This window comes from Populus euphratica, unplaced genomic scaffold (genome assembly GCF_000495115.2).
Source record: "Populus euphratica unplaced genomic scaffold, PopEup_1.0 scaffold1.1, whole genome shotgun sequence".
Classification (NCBI taxonomy): Eukaryota; Viridiplantae; Streptophyta; class Magnoliopsida; order Malpighiales; family Salicaceae; genus Populus; species Populus euphratica.
The window spans coordinates 8,530,396-8,552,857 of record NW_011499845.1 but is presented as its reverse complement, the minus strand read 5'-3'; the positions used below and the strand labels follow the sequence as shown (position 1 = coordinate 8,552,857).

Below are 22,462 nucleotides of genomic sequence, written 5' to 3'. Positions count from 1 at the left end.
ATTCAGATATAGATTTTTTTTTACAGTACCATTAGTTACTATAAGAATGAATATAATTAATTATCTAGGTGGTAGCCAAATATTAAAGACTTGAAATTAAGAGATTTGCTTCTTCTGTGGTCTCAGGTTTGAGTCCTTGGTTGCTCATATAATGGTCACTGGAGGCTTACATGATCGTTAATTTCAGGGCCCGTAGGATTAGTTGTGGTACGTGCAAGCTGACTCGAACACCTACGTTAATCTAAAAAAAAATAATATAATTAATCAGTTTTTATATATATTTGTTGTATGATATAATTACAAAATCATCCTTGAAAGAAAAAAAAAAGTTCTGATTCAGTCAATAGACAATTTTAACTTTAATTTTTTTGGTACAATAAAATAACTTAAATGACTTTAGAATCAAACTTTTGGGGCTTTGAATGAAAGAGCACTTTTAATCATTTTATTATGTGTTTTTTTTGCTATTATTTTTACATGGGTGAGGAGTAGTTAGATATTTTAATATATATAATATATATTTTTTTTAAAAAAAAAAATTGATATATGTTTTACAAGTGTCATCAATTATATATTATTTGCTCCCTCATATAATGCTTGTAAAAAATTCTAACACTGCTTTTTAGGATATTATTCAATGCGTCACGTTTCCTCAAACATGGTGATGGGGTGTCCACTAATATATTAGTGGTTAAGCTGTTTTCTCTCTTATATTTTCTCTTTTTCCTCACATGGGTCATTGCAAATAAACATAAAATGATTATTTGTATATTAAATAAAATGAGATTCTCATTTTTTTTATTGCAATATATTTGATATTTTTTTATTATTTATTTTTTAAATTTTATATATCAATATTTAGTTTTTATATCAAATATGATCCTTGTTTTTTTACTGTTCTTATTTTTTCTCGATCAAAATTGTTTTTTAATTTCACCTTTCATAATTTGATTTGATTTTATTTTTTGTTATATTTGGTTCTCGTTATTTTTAAATTTATTTTTTTTCTTTTTGATCCCTTTTTTTGTTGGGTTTGTTTTAAAAAATTTATCTCTGGTTTATTTGACATTGTTATTTTTTTAGGTTTTTCTTTCATTTTATAATCCAGTCTCATGATCTAATCATGGGTTTTGAAGATTTGATTAAGTTAGTTTCAATCATTTTTTTAATCTCATCATGGCTCGTTAGAAATTAGTATTCCATGTTTTTTAAACTTTTAATTTTATAAAATTATTCTAATAACATGTTTTAGATCATGGATTTATCGGGTTCATCAAAGTTGACCCGTGTCTTTTTTTCATTGCTTTTTATTTAGCTTTTTTTTTTTATTTTCAAAGGAAGATATATATATATATACATATAATTTTTTTTTTTTAAGAATTCACTTTTGTGGTAGACTCTTATTTTTTTTTATCCTAATAAAATTATCATATTCTTATTTAATTTTTATTTTATAAACAAATAAGATCATTAAGATGTTTTAAGAATACTGCTGAGATATATTTTTATAATATCGACAAACATTTATCTCTTGATTTGAATCATTGTTAATTTTTTTATTTTTTATTGATATTTTATTTTTTAATTATATTATAACATTAATCGAGCTTAATAAAACCCTTTTGAATCAATTATTAAAATCTCAATTTTTGTTAAGAGAAAATTTATATTGTATTGATATTGTTTTCTCTCTTATATTTTCTCTTTTTCCTTCCATGGTCATTGCAAATAAACATAGAATGATTATTTGTATATTAAATCAAATGAGATTCTCATTTTTTTTATTACGATATATTTGATATTTTTTTATTATTTATTTTTTAACTTTTATATATCAATATTTAGTTTTTATATCAAATATAATCCTTGTTTTTTTATTGTTCTTATTTTTCCTCAATCAAAATTGTTTTTTAATTTCACCTTTCGTAATTTGATTTTATTTTATTTTTTGTTATATTTGGTTCTCGTTATTTTTAAATTTATTTTTTTTCTTTTTGATCCCTTTTTTTGTTGGGTTTGTTTTAAAAAATTTATCTCTGGTTTATTTGACATTGTTATTTTTTTAGGTTTTTCTTTCATTTTATAATCCAGTCTCATGATCTAATCATGGGTTTTGAAGATTTGATTAAGTTAGTTTCAATCATTTTTTTAATCTCATCATGGCTCATTAGAAATTAATATTCCATGTTTTTTAAACTTTTAATTTTATAAAATTATTCTAATAACATGTTTTAGATCATGGATTTAGCGGGTTCATCGAAGCTGACCTATGTCTTTTTTTCATTGCTTTTTATTTAGCTTTTTTTTAAAAAAATTTTCAAAGGAAGATATATATACATATAATTTTTTTTAAAGAATTCACTTTTGTGGTAGACTCTTATTTTTTTTTTTTTATCCTAGTAAAATTATCATATTCTCATTTTATTTTTATTTTATAAACAAATAAAATCATTAAGATGTTTTAAGAATACTGCTAAGATATATTTTTATAATATCGACAAACATTTATTTCTTAATTTGAATCATTGTTAATTTTTTTATTTTTTAATTATATTATAAAATTAATCGAGCTTAATAAAATCCTTTTGAATCGTTTATTAAAATCTCAATTTTTATTAAGAGAAAATTTATATTGTATTGATATATTTTTTTATTAAATAGATAAATAATTAGCCTATAATGCAACATAAACCACTTATTTATTAGAGTTTTAGATTAAAAGGGTGATTAAAAGTGTCATTTATGTTGCTTTTTTAAGTATTTTTTATTTAGAAATGTATTAAAATAGTGTTTTTTTAATTTTTTTAAAAATATTTTTAATAGTAATACATTAAAACAATATCAAATTAAAAAAAAATTATTTTTTTAAAAACTTAATTTTTAATAAAAAAACAGGTTTAGTCTACAAGCGGCTTGCTTAGCATCATTCGTTATGATGTTTGCCTGTGTGTGGTTTGGCATCATTGACTATCGGTTGTCTGCATTTATGGCATTATTCAGTTTTTCATTTAAAAACGGTGGGCAATGAAGGGCCGGATATGCCTTTTGTTTTTTCCTGTTCTCGCTCATAATCAAATTCGTCTCGATAATTGGCTAATTCGTCTCGATAATGGGCTCGTATTATAATGTGAGCTGGATTAATTTTTATATATATAAAAAATATTTAAGTGTTATTAATATTTTTATAATAAAAAAATTAAATTATATATAAATTAATTTAATATAATTTAGTAGCCGTGATGGTTTAAATAACAACTTAAATGTCTAGTAAAAATATAGTTCGATTTCAAATAAATATTTAAAAAATAATTTTTAAATAAATATCAAGGCAATAATTTATTGAATTTATTCGAATTAATTTGGTTAACTTATCAATTTATATACGAGCTATGAGATTATAATAATCTAAAAAAATTAAAATAAATTATAAAATTTAATTTTCAATAAACTTAATATTAAAAAATTAAATATAAAAAAAATAAAAAATAACTCAAGTTAACTTATATTAACCTATCAAATTCATAATCATTATCATGAGACTAAAATAATATAATAAAAAATAAATTAAAATAAATTATGAATGTTAATTTTTAATATTAATTTTTTAATTATTTTGATATATTGACATGAAAAATAAAAATAATGAAAAAAAGTTATTTTAATATAATTTTAAATAAATAAATAAAAATACTAAACCCATACATAGAATGCACTCCCAGGCATTTTAATTTCTTTTCTTTTGCTGCCAAGGATTTACGTTACTCCTAAATTGCCGACCATTGCTTGCTGCACAAGAGCGACATGAACCCCACAAGCATTTCAAACGTGGTCAACAAAGCAATAATCCCACACCAGACCACCCAATCACAACCATCCAAAATATAATGAATGGGCTTGCATCATACTTTAGTTTTATTTCCACCAAGAACATGTCTTTGGTGGGACCGTTGCCCCTCCCCAAGTCTAGGATCTCATGATAGACGATGACTACTCTCCCTTGTTACCATTTCTCTCCCTTTGTTTTTTATTTTTCCTGTCTTTTTGTCAGAAAATTCAAGGCCACATCAAGTACTTCCCGACCCATGAACAAACCCATGAATCCCAAACATTCAATCCCTTCGAAATCCTTTCACTGTTAACCCAGCAACACAAGAAAGCAACAAAAACCAAGCACTGCGCTTTCCTGTTCGTCAAAGCCCTCAAAATGACGTGGGCCAAGGCAGTGAATCGAAGGAAGAGCATGATGCCCGCTAGATCATCAGGTCATCAATACAAAAGGTCAGTGGGAACCACGCCAGGTCGTGATGATGGATGGGGCGTTGTTTGTTTATTGGGCACATAGAGAAGGGTTTTGCAAGGCATAACATGGGGACTAGTGAATGAGAGAAATATAAAAAACAAGAGAAAATTAACAAAAAAAGAGAGAAAAAGAGGGAGAGAGAGAGTGAACATTGCATAACATATGTAGAAATCTGCAGGAATGAGGACTGCAAGTTCGAATTATTCTTCTTCCGTGGATTATTGCTTTTATATTTACTCTGTAGCTCTTTTGGACTACACGCATAACAACAACAATATTAATCTTCCTTTTTATCTCTAGCTAGCGACCGCATTTCTTCTCTTTGTTTATGTGTGTCGAATACATATTTTCTTGTTTTTGGATTTCTTTTTTGAGAAATGCTACCATGTTCACACAATGGTACGTCCTCGAGGCTGCGCGCAATTCAGTCATCAAGAACTGAAACGAAGACAGAGAGGGGCTAAAAGCTGGGGAAGTCGTAATATATAAAGCGGCGAAGAGAGGGGAGGGGGCATGGCGGGGGGCCTCACTCGCATAGCCTTTTACACGTGATAAAGAGAACACCAAAAGCATTCTTGCATGCGTGTATAAAAGACTCACCATCATCTCTCTATAACGCTCTCTCTCTTGCTTGCCCTCTTTTATATCTAAAGCCAGAAGAACTTGAGCATTCATAAAAACCCATCTTTATTTTCCTTTCTCCTTTAACCCATCATTTCACGTTCTTTGTCTCCCTTTTTCTCTAAATTCTCTCCCCCCTTGCAACCTAAACTCTTGCGTTTTGGTTTGTTTCTTCTTGGCTCTTGTGTCTCTGACTGAGTAGGTGTGTGTTGTATATACTGGTTTTTTTTTTTTGGAGTCCTTATTGGTATTTATTGCTGTGACATCTTTGTCAAAGCAATAAATTTTTATTGGTACGATAGTGATTTCAATGCTCTTTTCAAAGTTTATTCCTTCTCCTTGTAAATACCTCACCTCACCTTCTTGTTCTTTTTGTTTCCTTCCATGTGTCCTCTCGTGGGTTTCAATCTCTATTAAAAATGAAATAAGTTTTTCCTGTAATGCTCTTGTTGAGTTTTTATCTGTTTGGTCTTCTGCCTGATATTTTATTTATAAACTTTCAGTTTTGTGTGAGGAACATGCTTAAGGTTGTGATTTTGTCTACTGGGTATATCTAATCTATTTTGCTGAGCTCCTTGTACCGGTATACTTGATTTTTCTTTTGCACTACGCCTTTGTTTGCCTGTTCTTGTCCTCTTGATTCAAGCTCACTGGGGTTGCTAATTCGAACCATCTATAACAAGATTTTGGCTATTGGTTTGGTGACGGTCAGTTTGGTCTTTGCATCTTGTATCATTTTTCGAGCTGCAGACCTCAATTCTAGCTGCTGGTCTTATTTGGGGTTTCGTGCTTTCATTCACTCCCTTCCTTTCCTTTACACTTTAAGCATAGATTTTAAGGGAAAAACAATTTATTTTGAGTTTCATCAAACAATCCTTTCCGTATGTATGCCTGTGATATTAATGCAATGTGCACTCTCGTGTTTTGCCTTCTTCCACTTCAACGATTCACAATTCAGAGACAAACTGTAAAACTTGTTTTTGGGTTTTCAATTTTTTATTTGTTTATGGGTTTATATGCTGAATCGGAGGACTGAATAGCTTGGTTTCAAGATTTGGGAAGGAATAGTAATGCTTATGACATGCAAAAAAGTCGGGGCCTTTTATCCATACCCTCTTACTTTGCGTATACAACTATGTTGAATTGCACCGTCATCATTATTATTCCTATTCCTTTACTGTATCTGCAATGTTTTGTTCACTTGGCTGACATGCATTTCTCTTATTATTTTGTACCTTTTTAGGTTGCAGAGGATAAGTGGGGCTTAAATCCAAGCCTGCAAGACATACAAGCGAAAGGCTAAAGATACATAAAGTATATTTGTGCCATTGGGTGAATCTTTACTGTTTTGAAGACAGGGTATCCTGGTGCTATCATATAAAGTTTCAGTGAGTGAAGGGAAGAAAGTATAAGAAAGGACCAGCAATGCCTGTAAGGCAAATGAAAGAGAGCTCGGAGCAGCACTTAGTGATAAAAACCCACATGCAGAACTCCATGAACCAACCACAAAAACACCACAAAACTGCTCAAAATGGCAAAGGACCACCACAACCACTCCAAGAAAGTTCCAACAATAAACCCCAAAACCAGGCCTCACCTCCTGCAAAGAATAGAGGGAGGAGGAGAGGCAGAGGTGGTAGGAAGTCTGATCAAGGAGATGCATGTACGAGGCCTAGTTCAAGGCCTTGTACAGTGGCACATAAACCTGTTCTGAACCCAATTGGTGATCTCCTGGCAAATGCTTCTAATGGGCATATTGAGAAAAGTAAAAATGTTTGTGAAATGGAGATGGGTTGGGGGTTCCCTACCTCAAGTAAGTCTTTGAGTTTAGCTCCTAGGCCTGGTTATGGTCAAGTTGGGACTAAGTGTATTGTTAAAGCCAACCATTTCCTTGCAGAGTTACCAGAAAAGGACTTGAACCAGTATGATGTAAGCTCCATTCTTGAATGCAATGAAGGAAAGATGTTGTCTTTTGTTTCTTTTCTTTTGTCCTCCAAGTATTTTCTTTTGAATTTGTGGTATTCACCATCTGGGCCCTTAATCTGACACTGAGCCTACAGATAATACACCCCCCCTACCGTTTCCGTCTCTTGGATGGGTCCCTACAGTATTGAACATGGCTGTTGATATACGCTGCTGTAGAATATTTAAGTTTATAATAATTTCTTTGCTGTAGAAAATTTGTGGCATTGCTAATTTGTGGCCCTAAATTTGACAGCGGAAGTGTTTATACCTTTGTTTTTTCTTATCTTTTGCTGCTGCATTGCAGATGAAATTGAATAGGTTCTGTTTTTACTTCTGTTGTGTTAAATTTGGCCGTTAACTTGTTCTTTTTGCTTGTTGCCTCTTTTCATCATCTGTTCCTTCTGATGCTTGCAGGTTACCATAACTCCTGAAGTGGCATCAAGAACTATGAACAGAGATATTATGGCAGAGCTCGTGAGGCTTTACAAAGATTCTGACTTGGGAATGAGACTGCCTGCTTATGATGGCAGAAAGAGCTTGTACACGGCCGGTGAGCTTCCTTTTGCTCGGAAGGAGTTCATAATTAAGCTTATTGATGAAGAGGATGGTATCAATGGTCCCAAGTAAGTATTTGTTATCTCTGCTTTGTGTTTTCATTTCTATTTTACTTTGTTTTTCTCCACTGACTCAATTTAAGAACATGGAAAATTGAGGGCCAGAGATAAAAAATTAAGTTTGACAAAAAGAAAAAAGAAAACTTTCCTGTTCATCACATTTAAAACGTAATCTAGATTTTCCTTTTCTTTAATTGCGGATATGAAGTAATTATTTGACCCTTATAAAAATTCTTCAGGAGAGGGAGGGAATACAAGGTGGTGATCAAGTTTGTCGCGAGGGCCAATATGTATCATTTAGGTCAATTCTTAACTGGGAAACGTGGTGATGCCCCGCAGGAAGCTCTACAGATTCTTGACATTGTACTGAGAGAGCTCTCTTCAAAGAGGTACAATTTCTCATGGAGTCCACATTTCATTTTAAATTTTGTCGCCTGTATTTTTGTAATTCTTGAATCGAGCTTCATTATTTCACGATGTCTTTTTTCTGTCAAGGTATTGCCCTGTTGGAAGATCCTTCTTTTCACCTGATATAAGAGCACCACAACGACTTGGTGATGGCTTAGAGTCCTGGTGTGGATTTTACCAGAGTATTAGGCCTACTCAAATGGGACTGTCCTTAAATATTGGTAAATTGATTACAAGAAATTGAAGTGCGTTGAATAGAAATTTTTAGCAGTTTGCATGGACTTTTCTCAGTCCCATTTTTATGTTCATTGTGTGTGTATATATATATTTATTTGTTCTATTTTTTAACGTGTTGTGATGTAGATATGGCCTCAGCTGCTTACATCGAGCCTCTTCCTGTGATAGAGTTCGTTGCCCAGCTTCTAGGCAAAGATATATTATCAAGGCCATTGTCTGATTCTGATCGAGTTAAGGTACTTAACATCTTAGGGGTGAAGTAGGCAATTTTTATTTATGATCTTTTGGAATTTGGTTCAACTTTAGCTGCCGTTTAAAAACATTTTAACAGATTAAGAAGGGTCTTAGAGGAGTGAAAGTTGAAGTAACTCACAGAGGGAGTGTACGAAGAAAGTATCGCGTCTCGGGATTGACGTCTCAGCCTACAAGAGAACTTGTGTAAGTTTTAGTTCTCTCAAGGCCATTAAGATTTTCAATTACGAGAAAAAGGTATAGCAATTTATTAGTTATTTTAGGTGATTCAGCTAACAAATAGATTTTTTTTAAAAAAAACTGAAAGATTCTTATTGTGCTTTATTCTAAAGAACTTGTGAATTTCTTTTTGTGTATTCTAACTTTCGAAGGTCTTCTGGTTTAGGTTTCCTGTTGATGATAACTTGACCATGAAGTCAGTTGTTGAATACTTCCAGGAGATGTATGGCTTTACCATTCAACATACACATCTACCTTGCCTTCAGGTTGGAAACCAGAAGAAAGCAAACTATCTACCTCTGGAGGTGAGCTGAGGTCATTTTTTCTGCTCAATTCTTTGCTTTCAGCTGTCTTTCTTTTAACTCTTGTTGACTTGTTGGGATTCCAAATAGGCTTGCAAAATTGTGGAGGGGCAGCGGTATACAAAAAGGTTGAATGAGAGGCAAATTACTGCCCTCTTAAGAGTTACATGTCAAAGACCCAGGGATCGAGAAAATGACATTTTACAGGTATTTATGATGTTTTGGCCTCCCTTCTCTTACTTGTACACTGTTTGTGTAGACCAAACAAGGTGAATCTGTGAACTTGAGCGATGCGCATCCTTCACTAGAGAACATAGAAACGGTGCGATCTTAAAGCTTACAAGTAATATCCCATGTTATGCCATGACTGCAGTGCCACCTAATGCTTTAAGCTTTTGAATTAGATATGATGTCTTTGAGAGAAACATAAAGTACTCTCATTTTAGTTAATAGGCACTGACATTGATGGGGTAGCTGCTGTCATTTCCATGCTAAAATAATTGTGCAAATTGTAAGTTCTACTCCTGTTCACAACGAAGCATATGAATGCACTAGAAATCAACATGTGGTCTAGTGTCCTGTGCACTTGCATTAATGTTTTGCATGGTGTTCTAGTTTTTTCTTCCTATTTTAATCCTTTTAAAATCCATACTCTGAGCATTTTGAAATACAAGCAGACAGTTCAGCATAATGCTTATGATCAAGATCCTTATGCAAAGGAATTTGGTATCAAAATCAGTGAAAAGCTAGCTTCTGTTGAGGCTCGAATTCTCCCTGCCCCTTGGGTAATATAAAGTCCTCAGTTTTTCAGTTCTTGTTTATTTATAGAAAGTAGGCATTGTTACTTGTTCATCATCTGACATGACACATGAACCTCCAGCTGAAATATCATGAAACAGGAAAAGAAAAGGATTGCTTGCCTCAAGTTGGGCAATGGAATATGATGAACAAGGTATTGCACTAGAACCTTAAATGTATGCTCTTCTTCTTCTTCTTCTGTTTTATCATTTGTTTCTTTTTGTTTGATTTGATGCTATACTCTAAGCTGAAAATGGACTTTGAATATTGGAATGCATTATGAAATTGGAGAAGTTCTGCTTTAGAGAGGAAATAACTTAGAAAGGAGAGAATATTTTATCTTGTTGTGAATTAAAGTACCTACCCCCCCCCCCCCCCCCCTGCCCCCCCCCCCCCCTGAAGAACTAAGAGTTCCAACAAATCTATCATTTTCGTTTTAGTCGACTCTTATTCATTTGATGCCTTCTAACAATGATCTCATGGTCTGCTGATTCCCATATGAATAGAAAATGATTAATGGAATGACTGTAAAAAGTGAAAAGAGAAAATAAAAAAAAAACTATAATTTATACAAGAATATATACCTCCCCGGCAACGACGCCAAAAACTTGGAATGGTAGTTTTTCTATAGCCCAGACTGCTTTTTAGCACTTGCTCTTCCTTTTCCTGAACAGTTATTAACTGGATAATTTGTTTGTTTTTAGGAGTTCAATTCAGAGCCTGTGATCCCTATTTACAATGCCAGGCCTGAACATGTAGAGAAAGCTTTGAAGCATGTGTATCATGCATCCTCGAACAGAACCAAAGGAAAAGAGCTAGAGCTTCTCTTAGCTATTCTTCCTGACAACAATGGGTCCCTCTATGGTATGCCATTTGTGCTGAGGATTTAGTGGTTGTGATCTATCCAAGTCATCTTATGATTTTTTTTTTTGGTTGAAGAACAATGAAGATACGAGTCAGTACTAAAATTTTGTAACATGACTTCATTTTTAGGTGATCTGAAGCGAATATGTGAAACTGATCTTGGTTTAATAACTCAATGTTGTCTCTCAAAACACGTTTTCAAGATCAGTAAGCAGTACTTGGCAAACCTGTCGCTCAAGATCAATGTAAAGGTTAGGTCAACTTTCTGATTTATGAAAATAGCAATATTCTACAAATGTCTGGAGCATTCTTAAAGTCACGAAGTGACTCTTACCAATTGAATATGTATAAAACTACCACCAAGTGCTTGGTGAAGTTATCGAATTACTAGGTAAAGATGGAACATGTTTGGATATTTCTCATATATTTATAATTTTAATCTTATACTTTGCTCTTTTAATCTCCGTATTAATGTCTGAAGTTTGTCATGAACATTTAACTAAATCATTCATGGTCCCAATATTTATTTTTCTCCATGTTCTTGGTGCAGATGGGTGGTCGGAATACCGTCCTTTTAGATGCTATAAGTTGCAGAATACCATTAGTTAGCGACATGCCAACAATTATTTTTGGAGCAGATGTGACTCACCCAGAGAATGGAGAGGACTCAAGCCCCTCGATTGCTGCTGTAGAATTTCTTTACCAAATTCCTTTTGCTTGAACTTGTTCTTCAAAATTATTAAGATCTGGTTGCTGATAGATGTGAGCCCTTCTGCAGGTGGTAGCTTCTCAGGACTGGCCTGAAGTAACAAAATACGCTGGATTGGTATGTGCTCAAGCTCACAGACAGGAACTCATACAGGACTTGTACAAAACATGGCAAGATCCTGTTCGTGGTACAGTAAGTGGTGGCATGATCAGGTAAAGAAATTCCGCATCCCTTGGCATATTTTTTACCTGAATTCTTAATTTTGTTATCTATTTGTTAGAAATGTTGCAATTTGACTTGTTACATTCTCCTGTGCAGAGATCTCCTGATTTCTTTCAGGAAAGCAACGGGGCAAAAGCCGCTAAGGATCATATTTTACAGGCGAGTATTGTCATCACATGTAAAAAATTTGTAATAAAATGTATGGACCATTGCATGACACTGCATGTTCCATCAGCACTTGGATTCAAACCAAGGTTGTAACCAACCTATTTGGTGCAAGTACCCTACTACTACTATAATCAGTCATTTCTAAAACCCTTGCAGCTGAGACAATTGCACATGGTTACATGCGCACCCGCGCTTATTGTCAACTTATTTGTTTTTCAAATGCCTGAAATGCTTGCTTGTTTGCTTGCAAATCTGTCTGCGGGATCTGCTATATGAATAAATGAAGGATAAATGAATTATTTTTAGACCTTCATACTTCTGATTCATAAAGTGATGGCATGTAACTTGTGCAGGGATGGTGTTAGTGAAGGACAATTTTATCAAGTTCTGCTTTATGAATTGGATGCAATTCGGAGGGTTAGAATTTAAATTTCAGGGTCATGTTTCTTATTCAACAGAAGTGGAAACATTTCTAATTGAATAACTTCTTTACAGGCCTGTGCTTCTTTGGAGCCAAATTATCAGCCACCGGTGACTTTCATTGTTGTACAAAAACGTCACCACACAAGATTGTTTGCTAACAACCATAGGGACAGGAATAGCACAGACAAGAGTGGAAACATATTACCTGGTTAAGTTCAGAATATCCTGTTGGCTATATATGTGCTCAAAGATGCTCTTATCTACTTTTTATCTTTTCTAATAGCTTATGTTATTCAAATTCATTTCTTGATTTTTTTTGTTTTTCAGGCACCGTGGTTGATTCTAAAATCTGTCATCCAACAGAGTTTGACTTCTATCTCTGTAGCCATGCTGGTATTCAGGTAGAATCTCTTTTTCTTCAATGTAAATCTCTTTAAGAAACTCGAATTGTTGGTTCATGAATCATAGCATATATATGTTTAGCCTATCTACCTCACTGTTTTATGATGATCATGTAAATGATGAGGGAAGTTATAATAGATGATCTCTTTCAAAGAGAGGGGAAAAGGAATACAGGGCCAGTTGCTTGTATTTCTTTTCCTATCCAGGTGATTAGAGATTAAAAACTATGTTGGACAAATTGTCATGGTCAGATGGTTTTTATTCCTAGGGATGTCTATACTTCTTCTGTTGCTCGTGCTCTGCGCAAATGGCCGAGGTAGCAATTGGGGGATTTACTCTGCTATCCTTGGACATCTCAGTTTGATTGGGACTCTGAACCATGTTAGTTGGGCTTGGAATAAGCTAGGTTCATTGCTACTTGCCAATGGGTTACCTGTGTGCCAATGGACTACAAGCTGGATCACAGAGTGTTGATCTTTCTTCTACCACCAGCTCCGTTGAATGGAGTCATGAGATTTTTTTTTTGTCAAGCTAGATAGAAGCTTGATACCCACTCAATGGGAATGGATGGAATGTTAGGTTGGATTAAATTAAAATCAGATTGGTTGATAGATCAACGACTTGTGTTGGATATAATTTCCAAGCAGAAGTGGATGCTGCCAAATTCTATTTGCCAAATTCGAGATTTAGAGCAGTGATTTGTTCAGATGCTGCCAAATGGCAAAATTCGAGATTTAGAGCAGTGATTTGTTGATTGCTTTTTAACTGGTTCTGTTAATTCCCCATGTGGTTGTGTTCTTTGCTGAGGATCTCTTGCAAATGCTGACAGTGTGAAATAAGGATGATTTATTTCTTCCATATGTTGAATATCAGTATGTTTACAAGCATGCATGCACTGGCTTGCTGTCCTCATGATTGAAATGCACTCATTTCTATCTGATGTGACAGGGAACAAGCAGACCAGCACACTATCATGTTTTGTGGGATGAGAACAATTTCACAGCTGATGGAATCCAGTCCTTGACAAACAATCTCTGTTACACATACGCAAGGTGCACGCGCTCTGTTTCAGTGGGTAAGTCCTGTGGATAATATATTGGTACATTGTCCATTGAGTTTAACCTCTCAAAAAAGTCTTTGCAAGAACTAAGAAAATCCTCGGAGACCTTTTTTTAGTGATGTAATGAATTTTTAAATGTGGCATAAATACCTAAGAATTTTGGCTAATTGGATGCTTTTATGAACTTTTCTCTTTTGGGGACGCAACAAAAAGCACAGTATGAAGTTAACCCCATGTTATTGAGGTTCCTGGATGGTGAGTAGAGTGTAAGAACGACCATGGAAATTTGTTTCATGATTTCCCCCTCGAAACCCAAAGATGAATAATTCGTGTAAATTTAGGCTTTTAGCTATTGTATTACATTCAATGTGACCAAATATGGAAACGTGTTGAATGCCTTATTCTAAGTTTTCGATGTTGTCAGCTGTATCGCAGAACATTGTTTTACAACTTGCTACTGGTTTTTGTGCAGTTCCTCCCGCATACTATGCACATTTAGCTGCTTTTCGTGCTCGATTTTACACGGAGCCAGTAATGCAGGAGAATGGCTCAGCAGGCAGTGGTGCTTGCCATGGTGCTAAGGGAACACGGACAGGAGAATCTGGTGTCCGGCCACTTCCAGCCTTGAAAGAGAACGTAAAGAGAGTAATGTTTTATTGTTAGGAGGGAATGGAAGTTGGACTCATGAATAGGTAGTTCGAGATGCTAGAATCGAGAATTCTCATGTACATGTAACAACAAAAGAAACATGATAGCAGGATGTTTCATTCTAGCTCAGTGATAAGAACCCCCCAAAAGCCTATGGTCGGTGGTTCTCTCTAATCATGTCGAGCGTGAGAAACACCCCAAGACACAGGTGATAGCACTAGTCCTCCAAGTAGCCATAGATGATGGGAAGAATGTAGGCCTTGTAAAGAAATGTTCATTTATGAATTAATCACGATGTAGGAAATTTTGCCACTTTGAAGAGTGCATATTTGGTGACTTGTGAGGTTTTATCCCGAATTTGAGCTGTCTTAAGTTCTTGGTGAAGATATAAGAGGTGTGTATGATTAGATATGCAGGTATCAGCTCGTTATCTTTCATTTCTCCAGACTGCAATGCAGACGAAAATGACAATTAGTATTTCAAAGGCTAAAAGACATAAAGTTGGCTGGTGAAAAATTGAAGCCAAGCCTAGGTTTCTTGGTGCTGCTGGGGGCACAACGCAAAGAGTGCAGCATGGAGCACCGGAATGAGACCCAGCCAGTAGCCCTCGTACCCAACAATTTCACGACAAGTAATCCAGGTAGAGAATTTGCAGCAAAAATTGACTTGGAGCGAGCTCTGCTTGCTCTACTGTTACCTTCTTCTGGGTCCAATTTGTCAATTTCTCTAATGATATGTGATGATGATATGCGTACAAACACAAGCTCAAAAGACGTAGATATGTATGTGCATGAATAGAGCAAGTAAACTCTAGCTCTCTAGAGTCCCCTTTCCCTTTTCCTTTGTTTTTTTGGATTTTGTAAGCAAGTCTTTTTAGTTTTGAAAAATCATGCAAGTTATTTCCTTAATAAAAGCTGACCATTACCCTTTTTTTTTAATTTTTTTTTTCCAAACTGTATTTTTTATTTTGGTTTTAAAAAAAAAATTTCCAAACTGTATTTTTTATTTTGGTTTGTGGCTGGTGAAACTGAAAATTTTGACTAGAAAAAAAGGGTAATTCGGGATAAAAAAGACAATTAAATTATAACAAAAACTAATCGAAACATCAAGGAATAAACATGTAAAAATATAGGAATTCAATATGAAGGTTTTTATTTAAAACAACCAAAAGGATTAACTACTAAATGATGGTTGTCCCTATAGAATAATCTTACCCATAGATTTTTTCAAGGAATCACTTAAGAATTTTTAACCATCAAATTTATGTAAAATTAGCATTATATCATTATGTTTTTATACGCTTGTGTGTGTATACCTTGCAAATTTATGTAAAATTAGCATTATATCATTATGTTTGTATGCGCTTGTGTGTGTATATATACCTTGCAAATTTAATCTCAATTCATTTCCATCCACCATATTCCCTAAAGAAGTATTGAATTATATTTGAATTAAAAATTAAATAAAAAAATAGTTTAATTTGTATATATTCACATTATTTTAAACTTAATTTTTATTAATTAAAATTAAGATGATAAGATTTGAACTCATAATTTCTTAATTAATAAGACAAAAAAACATTTTCAACCCAAAAAACTTAAGTTGGTTAGGCTCCCTAACAAATAGAAGCTTTCTTAAATTTTGGGAACGATGATTGTTTGAGAATTTTTTTTTTAATCTTCAAGAGATCAGTTGAGCAAAAGAATGCCATACCATCAATTCCTCTAACTCATAAACGGAGATGTAGAGAAGGAGAATTGAAAAATTGTTCAAACTTGAAGGGGGTGATTGAGATAAAACAAAGTTTTGGGGCTATATCGAGACACTGCTTAAACAGATTTAAGACTGGCAGAAATAAAATTAACAGGAGAAAGGCCAAAGCATTTCAAATTTAGAACATTTATTCGCATGATGTTAAATGTTAAGCTCGAGCCCAACCCTGAAATTATACTGTAATGGGAGGAGCAAGGAATGTTCCTAAACCCAATTATTTTAGATTCGGGCCACCAACCGTGAAATGTTCCTCCACCGAAGAACTGCTGGCATTCCACGAAACCGACCCCGTAGGAAAAAAAGGACTGCAGCAGAGCCAGGGCTGTTTGATTTTCTCCTCGGCATCTCCGACTATTCTCTCGCACACCAGTCTGGAGGAGAATTCTTCCAGCAAGCTATAACCAATTTAAAACCAACAAAACCACAATCCCCACCTTGCTTTAATTACTTTTTTTCTTCTCCTTCTTCATCCTCACGTTACTCCTTTTATTTCGACCTGGGGTTCAAAAACCATCAATTGGTTCGACAACCTTCTTCTTCGGTCATTAAACTCAAGCTTGCTATGAATATTGTTTTAGTATTTTTACAAGACATGTAAAAATAATATTTTTTTAAAAAAATAATAAAATAGCATTTTGTTTAGCACTTTTCTTGAATAGTATAAAATAAACTTTTGAAGAATTAGAATAATTTTATTTATTTATTTTTAACTCTTCATTTAGCATCTTCACAGGAGATCTTCTTATATTGATAATTTTTGATAAGTAGGAGGTGTCAAGGTTGTTAAAAATATTTTTTTGATACGATACAAAATATATAACATAAACTCAGATTGTAAACTCGAAGTATAAAATTATAAATAAAATATTTTAATTAATTATATATTAATAATTTTAGTCAGGTAGTAATTAACAATATAACACAATAAAAATAAAAATAAAAAAATAAAAAAAAATCAAAACACCTTTATTTTTTTCATATTGATTTATCTATTTTTTGGACAAGTTGACTCACTTACTTTCGTCTTTTGTAAGAAATGAGTCCCTTTAAATTTTAGTTGGCTATTTAACATTAATTACTCTAAGAATAATGCATGTCAAGTTACAACTTTTATTCTATATATTTGCCAACTAAAACAAAGAAAATTGTCAATTAATATGTTAATAGTTTGCATAAAGAATTATTAAAAATGAATAGATATTTTTATTTTATGAAATTGAAATCCACAAATAACTTATATAGTTAAAATAATTATAGTCAAAATCAAGTCCTTCATTATCAAATTGCACAAGTTTTATAAGATATAAATTTAAAATAATGAAAATACTAAGATATATATTACTAGATTGTACAATTTTATATTTCTTTCGAACATGTAAAATAGATTTGAATTTATTGATTTTATTATGTTTGAACAAGTTTAACTAATTTTGATCGACTTTATTAATTTAATTAAGTTTTTAATTCAATTTTATATATTAGATACATATTAACGTAATTTTACAAGTTTAACCACATTGGCAGCAATATCGGTGTACTGAAACTTTCAATTGTACGTGATCATGGAAAAAATCATTTTGTATAATGGTATATATTTTAATAATAGATACAATGAATAAGATATAAATATGTAAATGGATATCTAAAAACTTTACTTGAATTAAATATAAAATATTAATTTTTTATTTAAGTATGGGTGTAGGTCTTACAAAAACTCGGCTTTTGGTTATTCATTATCTGACTCCTGCATTATGCTATAAGATTAAACATATCAAATTGCTTGATATAAAATACTGTATCATGCAGTAAGTAAAATCACTTCAGTATTTATTAATCTATTATTGTGCTGTTTGAACTAAATTACGATTAAGGACGGTACTTCAATTCATGACTTTTTCTCAAAATAAAATTACTTGAAAAAATGAATGCTTCAAAATTCTTTTAAATAATATATGAAAAAAAGAAATCAGAATAAAAACATTCCATAGTTTTTATGTAAGTAAATTTAATTAAGACCAATGTAAGCATTATTGATATTCTTGTCATTAAGGAATTTTTTAAGATTTCAAATAAAAATAGCAAGTTTTAAAACTCAAAAAGTCTCTTAATTTCCAATTTTTAAAGCTGTCTTAGACAATACAAAATGATATATTTTCAAAAAAAAATTAAAAAAATATCATTTTTATTTTTTTAAATCAAACTGAATACTATCCAGAACTTTAGTTTGCGAGTTATTAATTTAATCATCTCTCAATATAGTTAAATATAAAATCCAGAGTTGATAAGGATTTAATATTTATACATAATTTTATGAACATAAGAAAGAGAGTAACATCATGTTCTAATTTTTATGAGGGAAATTTGGCATTTTTTTTTTATCGTTGTTTCCGGATTATTTAGCATTTATTGTCAGCCCACAAAAAGAACAGGAGATGGAAGATTTTCCTCCTAAAACACAATTTACATCTTTGTTATTTAATTTATATATTTCTTTTCTTTTTCTCAATTTCGATTTTCTTTTTTATTTAAATTCTATGATTAGCGGATTCCATGATAAGGATGCAGGTGACGTCTATTTAATTAACTCATCACTAGCAAGTTTACGCATTTAAGAAGAAACACTTAATTGAAAAAATAGAAATGATTAGAAAATATTACGTACAGGTAGTAGCTTAATCTTTCATTACCTCTGAGCAGACGATGTACAATCCACTACCTAATCAATAATCTCCATAGAAATGATTCTCCACAACATAATATTATTCTTATATAAAAAAATGCAAATAGTATTTACATAGTTTGCTTGTTTTCTTATCTTTTCTGTTTTCAAATCCATGTTTAACAATAACCAAGTTTTCATTTGCATTTCTTTCTGTCTTTTCTTTTCTTGTTGTTCGGCCATTTACGTTTTATTAACTTGGTTTTAGGTGACCGACCACCTTTCTTAATTTCTGCTTTCACTTCGTGATGCACCAAAGCTAGCAGTTACATTTCTGAGAGAGAGTATCATCAGCCCGCAATGACAACAGAGACACAATCGAGTAGGCAGAATAAAGACTTAAAAATGGAACTCATAGTATATGCATTAATTAAGCCGACGTTCGAAAGCTAAGCATATATATCTCTAAACTTCAAGTGATGCGCTATGCAAGGCAAGCAAAACTGCAATAACTAATGGATTAAGGTGTTTCTTTTTTGTTTAAAACACTTGTTTAAAAGAATCAGAGAGATTTTTTTTTGCAGGTAATAATGATTACCAGTCATCATGGTCAATAAAAATAGATTATATTGTTAAAACCAATGGATTAGCAGATTATTCCAGAGATAAATCTTACTCCTAAATTACTTGGTTTTTTTAGCATATCATCAACAACTAAATCAAATCACATTATATATGCATTAATTTCTATTGAAGGGATAAAAGAAACCACCATCCCCGCATATGATTTGTGAACCAGAATACATACAAGCTTTATATATCCATTTAAAACACAATCCCATCACAGGTTCTTACGTACACTTCACTAACATTTTCAAGCGCTCTCTCTTTCACTAATTGAACGCGAGCCATTCCTGGGTCCCTTTAAGAATACAAGTTTCTTGTATTGTCGTTGTCTAGCTAGCATTGATGTCTCCCAAGACCATCCTTAAAATGGCATGTAACAAGGCCTTATGAGCGGATCCTCCACCCAATGTGCTTGATGGAAATGACAACTGCAACCTCCGGTAATAGTTGGGAGAATCAAACTAGTGACGCTTTTGCTTATTTGGATACTCTTTGGAAAAAGGAAAGCCATATGGAATCTTGTCCACATAGAGATTTCTACCAAAAGAGATCGAGGTGTCAAACTTGAACTACCAAGATAGGAGCTAGACTTCGTGTATCTTAGCATAAACATCTCCCGTATGTTTGTGTGTATGTTATGTACCTGAAACTTTTGCCAGGGAGTACATGCGTCTAGATAAAAGAGAGATGTGACATATACTAGGAAAGATAGAGATAACTCGAGGGTCGGAACCATCATGCTTCATATATATATATATATATATATTAGCTATCATCCTTCATATATTAGCATCTTTAATGTTCTGTTCTCTTGTATGCACATGGCTGTTTCATAATGTATTCTCCAGATCTCAAGTAGTCTCTCCACCTTACTATTTCCATGAAATCAAAGTTGCAAAATCACACACACACAAAAACACACAAAGGTTATCTTGACCAGTCTCAAACTAACGATGATATCTTACGATCTCAACTCCTTTCCACAAAACATAAGACAGCTATTAACTTTGGGTGGTTTGTGGTGGTGATGTTTAACAAAGATTTAATACACAAAATGACCAAGATCCAACTCACAAAGTGAGAAGACTGAACAAATCAACCTTATGAGAACCTGGAAAAGGGAAGCAACAAAGGAAAAAAGTGCAATTTTTTCAAAACATAAGAATAATAATTTAGTTTCTGTTTCATGAATCTATAACTGGATCTCAACTGGCCCACTAAACCATATACTGGGTGCAAATCGAGAGGAGAAATGCTAGTTTTAAAAATGCAAAATATTTAAAGAAAACATTGGCTCCTCTCTTTTTCTCTGATCTCACACACACTTTAATTTGTAAGCAGTTAAACTAGCGAGGAACGCACTTCACAGAAACCCTAGCCACTCTATTAATTAAGGTGAGCTTTAATTCCAAATCAACTAAAAATGAAGTTGATATGAAAGGTTTTTTGAAACCCTAAATGAATGCTATTATTTTGAAATTTGTTTCCGCTGATCTAATCAAGCCAGAATTAATTCATATAACCGTACTATAAAACCCTAACAGAAAAATAAGATAATACATAATTATAAGTAATCTGCAGGAAATAGAGGAGGCATACCAAATTAATTAACAAGTGCCGTACAACTGGCTAAGTATAGGACTCTCAGGGCTCAATCACCGAAGCACCAGGAGGGATCTTGAAATCATGGAACTGTACCGAGACGCAAAAATCCTGTAACCCAAAACCCTAACAAAGCTTAGCACTGGAAATTTCCCGCACAAGTCTCACATAATAAAAGAGCAGAAACACAACAAAGAATACAGTAATAAACACACACACACAAAAAAAAAAACTTTTTAGTGCAAACACAAACAGTAAGAAGCAAACCCCAAGAACTACAGATGAGCCTTAATGATATATCTTCATAAAGAAGATCACTTACCTTTCTAGGGACCTAATGATATATCTTCATAAAGAAGATCACATACCTTTCTAGGGATTGGACAAGGAAAACCTAATATTAGCTAGCCATCTAAGAAAGAATAACAAGAGGAAATTATTAGGGTTTATTTAGAATAAGAAATTAGGGTTTCTCGTGATGCCAACTTCAGGTGAAACTGCCACATGATCTGTTCTTTCCTCGACAAGGAAGGAAGGTTAAGATCATGCTGGCAGCTTCAACTGATAGTGGTGCACGATAAGAAGATGCACAGTCTCATCAGAAGAACTAGCGTATGGTATAGATTAAAAATACCAGGAGCTGCCAATTTTATAAGCAACCACAAGAGTTTCTGTGGTGGTGCTTTGATGTGAAGAGAGGAGAGGATAAAGGAGGTATAAATAGAAGGATGAGGAGAGGATTGAAAGGGAATTTTGAATTATCAGGTTTGTTTATTTATTTATTTATTTATTGGTAGATGAAATTATTAAATAGGAGGACCGTGAAAAAGCTATAGCTATAGTGAAGATTAATATTAAAAATATTTAAAATAGGATTTATAGATGGAAAATGCAAGAGGTGGTCCCTAGGGATGCAAATTGAATATTGTCACGCCAAGAATAGCACCATGCAGTTTTGCAGACAGATTAGTGAGTATTTCTATATATATTGTAAGAGCATTAATAACTTTTCAGGCTGGGGCCTGAGAGAGTGGGGGACTAGCTCTCTGAGAAGTAAAGCATCAACCCATGAGCCAAAAGGGTGGGTGTAGAAACGCTAGTGAGTATCCGAGGGGACCATATCTCTAATCATCTAATATTTGCATGGTTACATAGGCAAATATTGCATAAGGTTCACACATAATTAAAGAAGAAAGGAAATGGAGTAGCATCTCCACCGAAGAAAATTCAGTGAATCTCTCTTTGCTGCCCTCTCTCTCTGACGATAATTTGATGTGCATTTAACCCAATTCCATATAAGCATATGTTCTTGGTTCACTGGTAATAACCTTTTTCTTTGCAAACTTGCCATATCTTGGATATTTGCCAGTCCTGCATGTGATTAATTGGTGCCAGCTACACATCATTACCGGTTATTAGAAACATATCTGATCTAGACAATCAGGAAAATCTTGCTTGTTTAAGTGTTTCTTTTTATTTAGAAATTAAGCAGTTCTTTTGGATGCGCTTGGTGTGATGATGGAACCAGGTGCATACGCAGTGTCATAGCTAGTGAATGGAGTCTATGATGCAGTTCAATTATAATGGAG

General features: G+C 33.1%; 1 long non-coding RNA gene and 1 pseudogene across 1 annotated transcript; one reads left to right on the top strand and one right to left on the bottom strand.

The window, feature by feature from the left end:
• The first annotated feature begins 5,323 nt into the window (after positions 1-5,323).
• Positions 5,324-14,560, top strand: LOC105127602 (protein argonaute 10-like; annotated as a pseudogene).
• Positions 14,561-19,437: 4,877 nt separating this feature from the next.
• LOC105127597 (uncharacterized) lies at positions 19,438-21,544 on the bottom strand. Its single transcript, XR_842666.1, has 3 exons — positions 21,242-21,544; positions 20,871-20,984; positions 19,438-19,914 (listed from the first exon to the last, which is right to left on the bottom strand). It is a non-coding gene; the product is annotated as an uncharacterized LOC105127597 (long non-coding RNA).
• Between the last annotated feature and the right edge of the window lie 918 nt (positions 21,545-22,462).